Below are 15,305 nucleotides of genomic sequence, written 5' to 3'. Positions count from 1 at the left end.
TGAATCTGTCATTTCTTTCATTTACTTGTGCACAGTTCCTTGCTTTCATATATCCTTTCTGATCTCCCTTGGTCCATTCTTGTTCTCTTCCAACCCTGACGTTATTTGGTTTGGGAGGCCCAGGGAGACTTTTATTTTCACGCCCTTCGTGGCCTTCATTTTTAAAAGCGTCGGATCTCTTCCATTTTCCCTGTGATTAGTATTAAGAGAGAGTGGTTGCTTACTTGTACTTCACCGGGAGAGTTGGCCGTGCGGTTAGAAACGCGCAGCTGTGAGCTTGCATCCGAGAGATAGTGGGTTCGAGCCCCACTGTCGGCAGCCCTGAAGATGTTTTTCCGTGGTTTCCCATTTTCACACCAGGCAAATGCTTGGGCTGTTCCTTAATTAAGACCACGGCCGATTCCTTCCCACTACTACGCCTTTCCTATCCGATCGTCGCCATAAGACCTATCTGTGTCGGTGCGACGTAAAGCAAGTTATAAAGAAAACCAACAATCACCACCACCAGCACTACTATCTCTCTATCTCTCTTACCTCTCTCCCACGGCTTATCTCTCCTCTCGGCTTCTATATCAATTAAGGTGTCCAAGTTTGTAGTCGGGAAATATTACAAGGTGTACAACTTTGTTTCCGCCGTTTGCCGATGGATGGCGACAACGGTACGTAGCGGTCGAACGAAACAGATCGCAGACGTCAGGCAGTTAGCTTCGACCTCGGTCAACATAACCCCATTCAAACTTAGTCGATGTGTGTCTGCATCATAAAGTTGTTCTCGATTGAGCATGGCAGTGTACGAGCCAAATTCTCGGCATTTGCGGGAGGTGTTACTGTTTTGTTTCAATATAAAAACAGCGGCTGAGTCTCATCGAATGCTCTCACGTACGTATGGTGAGGACGCTATTAGTTGTTTCAACGCTTCAAGAACGGTGATTTTAACGTCGAAGACCGGCATAGTGGTGGAAGAGAGAAAGTTTTCGAAGATGCAGAATTGGAGACATTGCTGAGTGAAGACTCGCGTCAAACTCAAGAAGAATTGGCACGATCAGTGGGAGTGACACAGCAAGCCATTTCAAAACGTCTTAAGACCATGGACGTGATTCAGAAAGAAGGAACTTGGGTCCCTTATGAGTTGAAACCAAGAGACGTTGAAAGGGGACGAAAAATGGGTTCATTACGATAACCCTAAACGCAAAAAATCATGGGGATATCCCGGCCATGCTTCAACGTCGACGGCAAAACCGAATATTCACGGCTCCAAGATCATGCTCTGCATTTGGTGGGACCAGCTCGGCGTCGTGTACTATGGGGTGTTAAAACCCGGTGAAACAATCACAGGTGCTCGATATCGAACGCAATTAATGCGTTTGAGCAGAGCATTGAAAGACAAACGGCCGCAATACAGCGAGAGGCACGATAAAGTGATTTTGCAACACGACAACGTTCGATCCCACGTTGCAAAAGAGGTCAAAACATACCTGGAAATGTTAAAATGGGACGTCCTACCCCACCCGCCGTATTCTCCAGACATTGCTCCCTCTGATTATTACCTGTTTCGATCAATGGCGCATGGCCTGGCTGACCGACACTTCCGATCTCATGAAGAAGTCACATATAGGATCGATTCGTGGATCGCTTCAAAAGATGAACAATTTTTTCGACACGGGATTCGAACACTGCCCTAAAGATGGGAGATAGTTGTGGCCAGCGATGGACACTACTTTGAATGATACATGTGTAAGTAATCTGTTTCATTAAAGCCTCCAATGTTGGGGACAAAACGGCGGAAGCAAAGTTGTACACTTTGTAGACCCTTTCTCACGAAGAGTACGTCTGTAGTTCGGGACCGTACTTTGATATATTAGTTGGTAAGTTTTAAAATCGCAATCATTTTTAGATCACACGTACGACGGCACTGCTCAGTATCTCATTCTAAAGAGAAAAGTAAGAAGAGCCTGACCACGGTATGACGTCATCGGTGATGCAACAACAGCGCTGCCATCTCCACGTAGGTACTAAAATCACCGTGCCGCGTGGCTAACAATTAAGTATTTTTAAACTATTAGTGTAGCTCTGGACTTCGCCGTGGTGACAGGTCATGAGAAGTGTCATTTGAATCGTCTCAGCCAGTTCTACTGAATATTTGAGAAAACTGTGGTGGGAAGAAGCGCGAAAAATGTCTTTCTTCGTAAAATGTGACATGTAGAGAATTAAAGGCCGTAGCATTATCGAACAGGCATTTGAAAGAATAGAGTGTCTTATGAGAATTACAAGAAGTCCAAAATTATCATTGTCGATTATCATAAATACTTCAAGTTTTGGTTGCTCCATCGTCATGAGGCGAGTCCTGCGCTGCTGGAGTACCAGCCGAGCACATCTACTACCGCAGCGAAGGAAAATGACTTGGAACTCATTGTCTTGAAGATGATGAAATGTTTAAAACTTAGAAATGAAATATAAACCAGAAAGTTTCAAACCTATACTGTCTAGGTACTTTATGTCGACAATTCAATCCCGTGGAACGTTTTATAGGACAAAACCGTTCGTTATTTTGTAGAGAGAGGTCACCTTGTTCGAAGCGGTGAATTGGGTACAGGCAATAAGGCAAGGTCATGAATAACCAAGGGCTTCGCAATTTGCATCTAATGAATACAGCCACAAACATGCATTAGCCTAGGGTTAAGTTAGCAGGCATTGTATCCTAAATGAGTTGGTTAGACGCGTAAAACGCGAGAAATCAGATAAGCGCTGAGACGCTAAGCAAAGGGATATATATTGTATTGTTAGTCTGTCAGCACAAAGTTGTGAATTCCTTACAAATTCCCATTGCTGGGATTAACTTTTCTCTTAAATTAAACGGTTAGTTTCTAAAGTAGAATCTAGGAAATTTATGAACAGAAGATATAAATTAAAATATCTATTTTTCAATGTTGTTTATAATATTCACAATAATAAAGAATTCGTAAAGAATTAATTTTTTCTCTAATTTTCGTCACCATAGAGCCAAACACGAGCTGTGTATTGTTGAAGTGATCGCCCACTATGGTCAATGTAACGGGATCGAATCCCTTTGGATTTTATTTGTATATAGGACTGTTTAAATTTATTTTTCTCTTTATAGTTTTGGGCTGATGACCTTAGAAGTTAGGCCCCTTTAAACAACAAGCATCATCATCAAGCATCTTGATAGTTTACTTTATGTCGCACCAGACACAGATAGGTTTTATGGCGACGATGGGATAGTATAGGGCTAGGAGTGGGAAGCAAGCGGCCGTAACCTTAATTAAAGTAAATCACAGAAAACCATGTTTAGGACTGCCAACTCTGAGGTTCTAATCCACTATCTCCCGAATGCAAGCTGATAGCAGGACTGTTTAACAATAAGAGATTATATTGGCCTGTTAAGGTACCACTCGTCTGGACTGAATTCCAACTCATTCCCGTAAAATCTATAGTGATTAAACATATATTGAAAATCCACAGCATGTTTCCAGTCATTCGACCGGGTCAGGAATGGAATGAATGAAGCCCCATCTAGCAGCGAGGATAGGAAGCGTGCCGGCTGCCGAAGCCTGTCGCACTCCTCTGGGACAATGATTAACGAATGACAGATGCAATGATATTGGAGAGTGTTGCTGGAATGAAAGACGACATGGAAAACTGGATTACCCGGAGAAAAACCTGTCCCGCCTCCGCTTTGTCCAGCACAAATCTCACATGGATTGACCGGAATCTGAAGCACGGAACCCAGCGGTGAGAGGCCGGGGCGCTGCTGCCTGATCCACGGAGGCCCATTAAACATATATTATTATTATTATTATTATTATTATTATTATTATTATTATTATTATTATTATTATTATTACTTCGTTATGCCATTCATAGGGCGCGCTGGAATTTTTTCATTGGCTTGATGACTTTCACTTTCCTTTTCCTCCAAAACGAAAACTCCAAAACTCACACTGTGTTTCCTCTTCCGTACTTCTGACCACTTTGTATCAGTCCTGCTGCTAGTTCTGATCACACATGTGCTTTTATTTAGTCTATTGAGGTCCTTAAGACTTGAGATTTTTTATGATGTCTTCCCTGATGTTCAATTCATTCAGGTCCCCTCTTGTTTCCTCTAGCCAATATATTCTCCGGTTTTTGAATTAATTACATTGAATACTTATTTTTGCTATTTGCTTTACGTCGCACCGACACAGATAAGTCTTACGACGACGATGGGAGAGGAAAGGCCTAGGAATTGGAAGGAAGCGGCCGTGGCCTTAATTAAGGTACAGCCCCAGCATCTGCCTACTGTGAAAATGGGAAACCACGGAAAACCATCTTCAGGGCTGCCAACAGTGGGGCTCGAACCCACTATCTCCCGATTACCGGATACTGGCAGCACTTAAGCGACTGCAGCTATCGAGCTCTGTGAATACTCTTTTTGTGAGCCTATTATTATCCATCCTGATCATGTGTCCAAAAAATTCTTAACATCCGTCTCGTCTGATACAGTATTATTAATGAGACTCTTCTTCTTCTTCTTCTTCTTCTTCTTATTATTATTATTATTATTATTATTATTATTATTATTATTATTGTTTCTCCGTTAGGGTCTTCTAGGGATCACGTGACAATTTCAATGCTTCATCCTTTGTCGTTCCTTCTTCCTCCATTACTCCTTCATCTGCTCACTATGTCTCCCTTTCCTCTCCTCCCGACCTTGGTATCCTTCCATTTTTTACACTTTCTTTCTAAATGCTCTCTCTCTGTTGCTGCTTCTTCTCTTATACTGTTTCTTTTCAAATCTTTCTTGATTTCATGAATCCAGGTTGTTGTTGACTTCTTGTTCCAAACATACTCGAAGATCTGTTTGGTTAACCTTTTGTCATCCACTCTGAATAAATGTCCAAAAAATATCAATCACCTCTGCCTCATTCTTTCTGATATGTTTTCTATGTTCCGATATATTTCATCATTACTTCTTGATTTCCAGAGTTCTCTAGTTCTTAGCCGACCGACTATTTTCCGTATATTTTTTCTTTCCAGTACTTCTGCGAATAATTAATTCAGAATGTAATTCAGTACTAGACATTCACTCGCGTGTAGGCACTCCGGTTTGATTACTGTATTCTAGTGTTGTATTTTGAGGTTTTTAGGTAAACACTTTTTGTTGTAGATATTCTTAGTTATATGCTCTTTCCATATAGAGTATCCTTTCTTCTACAGCGGATTATTATTATTATTATTATTATTATTATTATTATTATTATTATTATTATTATTATTATAGATATGGCCGCCGCACGAAGCTTGTTCGGCAGGATTCAATGGGACATCATGCACTGTGGATATACTTGTGGTAAGATTCAAGTACACTCGTGTCCTCATCCCGATGTGGTGCAGGTCTTTTCAGGAATACCCGCAATGGATGTGAGCGGCATATACAATTATACCCACAGCCCAGCCTTTCTACCACATTTAAATCTCTGGCAGTGCCGATAATGGAAACCTGGCCTCGGCAGACGTCAGGTAATGCTGTTAAGCTCCGGAAGCAGATTGACCGTTTTGGCTCATTACTTAGAAATGTGCGCCATCATACAATACGACCGCATATAACCAATACCTTGAGTTTATGAAGCCTGGGGTGTTTTACGAGGGCTGGCTACAGGAAGAAGTAAAAAAGTTCCGCTATTCCAGCGTTTGATAGCAAGGATACCATGAGTTCATATACGACCCAAGAATATAGCTAGAACTAACCCAACAACAGCCACAAGACGAGAATCTCAAAAAACAGTCGCTTACTCGTCTATGTCCTCATACATCAAGGAAAAATATCAGGTGAAATCCGTCACCGTTACTAGATTATTAGCCAGACAAGAGGAACGTTACTCTACCAACGTTGATACTTGATATCTGGAAGAAATTTCAATTATTAAGGGAGAGCTTCTTATAAACGATTGCTGAGCTGTGATAAAAGAGGGACATTCTTTCTGAGAAACCATATTTATTCTCAGAAATACATCTGCTTAATTATTGTACTGTGTGGTATGGCCAGCCGCTTGAGGGTCAGTTCCTGTCACAAAGAATCATATATATTCGTCGGTGCACCAGTAAAAATAGCTATGTAAATATTTCAGCTTAGAACTGCGGCCGTTAAGTTTGTGTCTTCTAAGGTTCAACGTTGTGAGAGTTGTTTTAAAGAATTCTCGTTCCAGTCATTTGTGCTGCGGGTCAGTATTTCTTCGACATCATCGTCACGCACAGCCGGCTTTGCAGGCGCAACGATGGTATACATATACAGTATCAGTATTTTCTTGCTCAGCTCCTTGGCTGAATGACCAGTGTACTAAACTGAGCTGTTAGTTCATAGGGCCGAGATTTCGATTCCCGGCCGGGAATTTTAAAGAAGGTGCAGTAATATCATTCTTGTGCTGTATTTAGAGTCACCACACCTAATTAGCTTCCTCGGTGGATCAGTGGTATAGTGTCCGACTCATGATCTCAAGTTGGAGGGCTCGATGCCGACTGAGGTATTTAGTCAATTTTTGAAAGACGGTCAAAAATTTTCGCACTCTATGTCATTGCTGGCATGTTAAAGATCTCTGGTGGCGCACTCTACCTTCGTTGTCTAAGTTCCCGATTAACTGCAGTTGGAGATATCTTACGAACACAACGGAAGACAACTTCGATAATTTATCACTAACAAACAAGTTTTACTCTCATCACACCATTCTTTAAGTCTGTTTATCTCCCAAAGCTATTGCGCTCAAGTGACCAAAATTTCTATAAATGCACATTTTGATATTATAAACGGGATAAAATAAAAGTAATTGCAGATTTCGTCGGCACCCACCAGAATGTTTGCTTGTAAGTCATTGGTGTATGCATGAATAAAAATGTCTGTGTTATGGTAGGAGTCGGGAGGGAGAGAGATCCTGAAGAACCAGAATTTGAAAATAAATAATAATAATAATAATAATAATAATAATAATAATAATAATAATAATAATAATAATAATATCAGAAATGATTTAGAAAACGCCTCAGAAAATAAGTCATGAAATCACGAATTAATCAGATGAAAATAACCGGGTGTATCTATATTCAATGCCTCCGTGGCTCAGGCGGCAAAGCATCGGCCTCTCACCGCTGGATACCGTGGTTCAAATCCCGGTCACTCCATGTGAGATTTGTGCTGGATAAAGCGGAGACGGGCCAGGTTTCCCTTCGTGTACTCCGGTTTTCCCTGTCATCTTTTATTCCAGCAAAACTCTCCATTAACATTTCATTTCATCTGTCAGTGCGAAAGGCTTCGGCAGCCGTCACATTTCCTATCCTCGCCGCAAGATGGGGCTTCTTTCATTCCATTCCTGACCCGGTCGAATGTCTGGAAACGGGCTGTGGATTTTCATTCATTTATATTCACCAATACTAAACTCGGGCATTATTCGATAACAATTTTCCAAGAACTGTACGCAGCGTAATGTAACCGGAAATCATTGAAGGAAATATTAAGGAAAATGTTATAAACAATAAAAGTGGATAACGATACAGAAGACGCCATAGCAATGAAGTTTATGCACATATTGAGAAAATTAGAGGCGCAATTAGGTAAAATATAGTTTTCGGTGGAAAGCAAAATGTTAATTTATATTGTGTATTATAATAGTTATTTTTATGTACAGCAGGATAGCATAGTACCATAGTAATTTGTTTCAGTCTCTTTTTTCATTTATTCAGTATTTTATATATTTTTATGTTATTTATGTATTTCACTCTCTTTTTTTCATTTATTCAGTATTTTTTATATTTTTTTGTTATTTATGTATTTCACTGGTTAAGTGTAAGACAGGACACGTGTTCCTAACTTTGCCAGTTAAAATAAACCATATCTATCTATCTATCTATCTATCTATCTATCTATCTATCTATCTATCTACCCTCAAAAAGTGAGTCCTAAGAGACTCAGGGGAGGACTACTTTTACCTTGAAAAACTGGATACTATAAACACGTGGATTAACAAAATTGACACAAGGTAGAGCATAAATCAAAATTACCTACGAATCAAAGAATATTCATCACTCAGCAATAAATTACGAAACTGAAAAAAGTAGACAAGTATCCTTTGGATAGAGTAAAATATAAACATAGGGAAAGACTGAAAGAGTTGTGAGGAAAAGAGAACGAAGTATGGAATAGAGCAGTTGAAATGAACTGCTTCTTTAGAAACAAAAAGGAAAGAATATTTATTTATTTATTTATTTATTTATTTATTTATTTATTTATTTATTTATTTATTTATCCACCGATTTTTTCCACACCCTGGTGGGATTATACTTGTGATCTGTATTGTGTGCGAGTACTTCACCCAGTTTTACAGCCTGATGCCACTCCTGAAACCAGCCCTTTGTGGCGGTATGTAATTATCTATCGCATGTTGCTCAATTGGTTGGTAATGTGGTGTGTGGAGTGTAAACTAAAAATGTATATTAAGACAGAGGAATTAACCAGACACGACTTAAATCCACGACGAGAAAACGAACTTCGGACTCTCTGATTTGAAAGCTGCTACGTTTAGCCTACCATACAGCGAAGGAGTCGAATTAAATAAATAATTAGATTGACATAAATAATAATTATTATTGTTGTTATAACACTTGTCATGGGTTGAACTAGCGTGTATAATACGGACGGTGTTCTCCAGGAGAACATGCGAGTCATTACCTCCTAATTGTGATAAACTCGTGTCGGGTAATGCGGCAGTACACGGTGTTGTTGCTCGGGGGTGCATGCTACACTTCTCTCCCCTCTGTCGCGGTTAATATACAGCTCCCTTCGCGGGATTTTGCATTGCCTAACTTAATTATGAAGTCGGTCCGTCTCGGCGAAAGTTACTGTTAACTTGTGTATGAAGGAGCTGTTTGAGCAGCGCCAGCTCTCGTTCGTACCACCAGCCCTTGCTTGAGAACACTCGCTCACTCAGGGATAATCTGACGATGTTCATAAAACTAAACAGAAGCACCGCTAAGTTATGACGATCATTCAGAAATTAAAAGGTTTGGTGAAAGAACAGGTAGCTACATTCTAGTTTGTTTGTAGATAAAAAGAGGAAATTTATAATAAAATAATATTCACAGTAGGGTGGTGATGGTGGCTTTTACGATACAGTTCCTTGCTACTGATGTAGAAATCCACGATATCGAAGTATGTAGAGAAACCAGGTTCTTTTCTTCCACCAAAAGTTATTTATTTGCTTACTGGTTTCAGCAAACAGGCTATGTTCAGTGCAAAGGAGTGTAAATACCTTATTGTCATAGATTCAGATTTATATTTTGTGTACCAAAGAAACTGTATGCCATCAATTTCAATACACATAGAAAAGTGAAGATCAAATTAAACATGTTGGGTATTCAGCCCGAAGGCTGGTTTGATCCTCTTAAGCTCCGCCAACAGCTGTCATAAATAGCCTAGGCGACACTGAAGAGGCGTACTAGAGAAATAAGGAGTGAGGTAGTTTCCCGTTGCTTTCCTCACCGAGCCAGCCGTTCGCTATTACATATCAGTCTGCCAAGCCCACTGAAATGCATGCACCAACCGACCCTATGAGCGATATTTTCACACCATTCATAACAGAGACTGGCTGCATAAGGAATGGTATTTCTGTACTAGCATCACTCATACCTCATTCACTTTCATATTGTCAAAACCAAGGATGAGACTGAGACAGGTCAATGAAAGTAACAAATTTGGTATAGCCCATACCAGAAGACATAGTGCACTGTAAACAGTACAACTCACCCGCAAAGGCAAAAATTAAACATAAGGATATAAAAATAAGCACATCTCAGCTTTATAGTAATCAATCCATTAGTGTAGAACATTCAGTACACTTTTCATTTAAACACTTTCCTTTCAAATTACTATTAATGATAATTTCAAAATCTTCTGAAATATTCAGACTATTACCTTCATTACAAAATAAAAATTCAACCGGCTGCCTCTCTAATGGATCAAAACGACTGTGGCTAGTTTCAATTAGATGACTTGGAAATGATGGCATCCTTTCTATCCTGCTCGCCTATCTTATGTTCTTTTATTCTTCCTGTTTGTGCAATATATCTCGATCTAAAATCAAATTTAAATTTATAAACCCACTTATTTCTTTCGGCTTAATTTTATTTATTTATTTATTTATTTATTTATTTATTTATTTATTTATTTATTTATTTATTTATTTATAACATATCCAAAAGTTGACCATAATTGTTTTGAATCCAACCCTGAAACCCTTTTATCTGATGCCTTCTCATAAGAGAAGGTTGAATTTATACATTTTTGCAATAAAGGAAATATGCTGGATACTTTAGAAGAATTTGAAATTATCATTAACAGTAACAAAGGAAAGGTTTAAATGAATTCTAGATAGTTCTACACTGATGGATTTATTTATTTAAAACTGAGATGTTTATTTTTTATATGCTTCATTTAATTATTACATTACTATAGTGTTTAATTTCATGGCATAGAGTTTCTTCTATTCATAAAATATAAATTTGTACCTATGTCAAAAAATATTTCGATGGCTTTCTTTACAAACCTCGTAAGTCCGAATACTCTTCCCATCCATTATATTCCTTAAGACTGGTCACGCCTCCCAGTCTCATATTTATATGCAGTCCAAAAGAATGATTTTCGTTATGGTCATTTTCCTCTGCCAATTTGTAAAGGAAAATGAACCTTAAATACATTATACTGTAGGAGTGTGTAACTTTGCCGTGCAATCAACATCCCTACAATACGGTACGGTAAGGTCCATTTTCCTTTAGACATTAGCAAAGGAAAATGAACACAGCGAAAATTATCCTGATGGACTGGATACAAATATATAATACCGGGAGGCGTGACCAGTCTCAAGGAATATAATGGGTAGGAAGAACATTTGGACATACGAGGTTTTAAAAGAAAGCCATCGATTTACATTCCTTCTGCTCTGAAGACAGCTTGATTGCTGAAGCCGGTAAGCAAATAATTACTTTTTAGTGAAAGAGATAATTTCAACCTCGTTTCTGTATATTCTTCGATGTGTTGGTTATGGATGCTTTTTACGTAGAATACGTTAATGAATATACTTTCAGAACCGTATCTGCGCCTGTGAACGTTAAAAAAACATGGAGGTTTTAATATAGATACAATCTGGCTAAAACTTGTGGTGTCAGTATTCGGTATCTCATTTTAAAAAGGAACGATCAATGTATCCAGGAATTAGAGTCTGACGTCAGCATGAGATCGCCATGCAACACAACTGTGCTGCCATTGTAAAATCGTCGTGCACGTGAATAACAGTTAGGGTGGCTAACTCCGGTGCGGTAGCTTGAGTCTTATTCTTATTCTTCTCTTCCTCTGCTCGAGTACTGCAAACACAAAATCAAATATTGGATAATTGAGAAAATTGCCTTTTGAAGAAGTGAGAAAGGTGACGCAATATATGGACAATAAATGGCTTCAAAACTATACATAAAGTATTCCAGAACAGAGAGCGAGTTTTCAGAATTCCAGGAAAGTCTATAATCAGCAACGTCAAGCGTCAAAACGCTTATAGGGAGCGTGTTAAAATTACGGCGGCCGAAGGTCCTGAGGCAAATTCGCGCACCTGAATCTCAGCCGAGCATATCCAACGCTCCAGCGGTGGAAAATACTTTGGAACTCACAGCCTTGGATATGTATGAATTAATTTAAAATTAATTAAGAAATAAATAAAATTTCCACATTAAATTCAAAAAGTTATTTACTGCTGTTGCAAAATGTATTAACATCAATCGGAGGAAGCTCCCTAGAGCAATACGGTTTACCACCCCTCAAGGAGCAAAATACAAATATAGAACACTTGCTTGAAGCGAACTGCAACAGGGAATAATTAATTTGTACTGCACAGGAAACTGAACCTCTATTAATAAATGAGCAAAAGCTCTTATATGAAAACAAATTCCTCAGAGTATTAATTCTGGATCAGGCGATGTGATTTTCTTTGACGGATTGGGAGATACGGGAAAGAGCCTTTTAATGACTCATTCTCACAAAAAGGAGAAACGAAGGAAAGAGTGCACTACTACTACTACTACTACTACTACTACTACTACTACTACTACTACTACTACTACTACTACTACTATGACTACTACTACTACTAAAGTGTTTTTATTCTTCCCCTGAAGGGGGAGGCGGGTCTCTTAGACGGTGGCGCCGTCTATCAGGTCGGGAGATTTGTTACGGTGAAGTAGATGCCCGGAGAAGGTAAGGGGATTAGCGGCGGCCGTGGCCGATACTAGGAACTGTCTCGGCATTCACCTTAATGCAGGAGAATGGAAAACCACGGAAAGCCATTCTCAGGACAACCGACGGTTGGGGTCAGCCGTGTGGTCCAGCCCTGTCCCGTCTCCAGAATGCAGAGGCGTAGAGCCTTGGCCACCCATCCTCTGCTCGGTTGGCCGGTCAGAGTGCAGAACTGTTGGACCACGGACCACCGTGGCCACTTATGGGCAGAGAAGCACTCTGCATCTGCTCCAAGTTTTCCAGGCACTGCTGCTACATTTCGTTCTGGAGAAGCCACCCATTCCTTGTTTAAATTCGCAGCCCGTAGGAATCACTCCAAGACACAAGCGTGTTCTCTATTAAAGAAAATGAAAGGGCAAAGGTAGCACTGCATGAGACTCTCATATTATTGGATGAATATATGATGGCATAGAACAAATAACTTGAGGGTTTTCATCGAACGCTGCAAGATCCCCGAGATCCTAATAAATTAATGTAAGGTGGATGCGGTGGATATCGTTCTTTGAAGAGGAAGTACAGCTGGGCAACCGTTCTCTCAATGGGAGGAGTGATATTCATTTTCTCCGGAGATTTCAGACAAACGTTCCCAGTTATTACAATATTTACGAGGACAGATATGGTCAATTCATGTATCAAGCGACCACGAGTATGGACGAATGTAAGAACAATGTCCTTGACGACATCATGAGATTCAGTCCTGGTGGTGTTGCATGTGAGTGTGAGTTCTCAGCCACTCTTATAAAACTTGGCAAAGGAAGTCTTACCGATACAAATAGAGATATGTTCCTTTTCGCATCATTTTACTAAGTCGTACCCACCACATAATAACACACTTAAAATGCATACGGACATATCAAAGCGATCGCCTCTCAAGGTGATAATTATCCATGCCAATTGCCAATGTGTTATCCCTCCATCTAAGAACAACCTAGCCAAGCTGAACAATTATATTTTCATATGTGTCCAGGAGAAGGGAACGTGTACAATTCGTTAAATATCCAATTCGTTCAGTATCCAGTAGAATTTTAAAATAGTATTTCACTTTCAGTATTGCCTCGACTGAGTAAAAGGTTCAAGTACGGCGTATCCATGACACTGTCAAGAAACCGGCGAAGGTGTGTAATGGCACACAGAAGTTACGATCCATCTTAATAATATTACACTGTGGCAAATATGAGTGTGTGTACAGCTCACTTTTTCTTAACCATCTCCAAGCCAATGATTACAATTGGAATCACTTTCATAATTCCTAATGATTCCACTTGGAATCACTGTTCACTTTTCCTCATTTGTCCTAAAATTGTATGGATTTTTACACAGAAAATTTATTCATACCTATTTGAAGGGGATTTTCAAGAATTGTTCTTCCATGTGTCATATAAATTTGGGCTGGAGAGGGCTATTACCTAATCTTTGTCCATTCCAATGTAAAATATCATAGTTTCTATTATGTGTCAGCTTTAAATAAGTCACAAAGACAGAGTTTGATCAAAGCAGGTATGGAGCTGAGGACTGAATACTCTTCATACGGACAATTATGTGGCTTGCCTGAGAGGGAGGGCAAATACAGTCCTTTTAAAAAGCAATAACCATAAATCGAGCGGGTTAGCCGTGCCGTTAGGGGTACGCAGCTGTGAGCTTGTATTCGCGAGATTGTAGGTTCGAACCCCATTGTCGGCAGCCCTGAACGTGGTTTTCCGTGGTTTCCCATTTTCACATCACGCAAATTCTAGAGCTGTACCTTAATTAAGAACACGGGCGCTTCCTTCCCACTTCTAGCCCCGTCGTCGCCATAAGATCTATCTGTGACGGTGCGACGTAAAGCAAGTTTTAAAAATAACCGTAAAATTATCAGTATCGTGTATAAAGAAGTCTGCAATGAAAGGTAATGAGAGAACAAAAGCAATAATAGCGAGTATAACCACAGAAAGAGTTAATAATCTGCCTGGAAATAAACAGGGAGTATCATAATTAATAGCGCAAATACTGAAACAGCTCTAAGTACCCGATACTAGAAGCAAAATAGTCGTAGTAAGCATGGATCCGCAAACGAGCCGTTTGCCAGTCAATTTAGAATTTGTGGTTAGCAGCCACCACTGACTTGACTGTGTATAAATGTCATACTAGTTAGAAAAATATACCAATAGAAAATTAAGTAAAGTTATTAGATACTTTGGTAGAATTGCAGTTATTTTTAATGACCAAGAAAACTATTTTTCTTTAACTACGAGTAAGTACACTGTAGAGTCATCGTAACTGTAACGTACTAAATAAGAGATAAAAATCGACATTTCGGTCATTTTGGTGAATTATTTTTATGACTGAAATTGAAAGGATTGAGTTTGTTTTCTCTTGTCATAAAGTTACTCCACTGAATTCAAACAATTTATCACTGTAATAATGCTTTGTTTGCCAATTGTAATTTTACATTCAAATCCCATTTTTCTTCCACAATATTCTGCCAAATGTAAAAAATTTGTATGGTACATGTATCACAGCTATATTAAGAAATCAGCGTATGGAAATTTTTATTGCAGAATTTTTTCAAGCAGTAGGGATTTTTAAGTGCAAAATTTTAGAACGTAAAAATTACACAAACTTTAATACGATATATCTCCTTATATAAATCATGTACAGAAAATTCGATACGTAGTGCTTTAAAAAGAAACACGAATTTATATTAATGTGTTAATTAAATTTCATGAAAAAATGGAATTAATACTTTCAAGAAAATATTCTGGAAATACTATTAATTGTATATCAAAGAAATGTTCGTGATATCTCTACTTTTATGTAGGTGACATTCCCACAAAGTTTCGCTAAAATCCATGCATTAGGTAAAATATATTTTTATCCCCGGAGTGTCGCCTTAATATCGTATTGGTGTCTTTTCCTAAATAGAAAGACGTTTCTACACACAATCAAGCCAGTGGTAGCTGATAACCACAAATAAATTTTAACTTATCTTGCAAACGGCTCGTTAGCG

This window comes from Anabrus simplex, chromosome 7, assembly GCF_040414725.1.
Source record: "Anabrus simplex isolate iqAnaSimp1 chromosome 7, ASM4041472v1, whole genome shotgun sequence".
NCBI lineage: Eukaryota > Metazoa > Arthropoda > Insecta > Orthoptera > Tettigoniidae > Anabrus > Anabrus simplex.
This window is presented reverse-complemented; position numbering follows the sequence as displayed.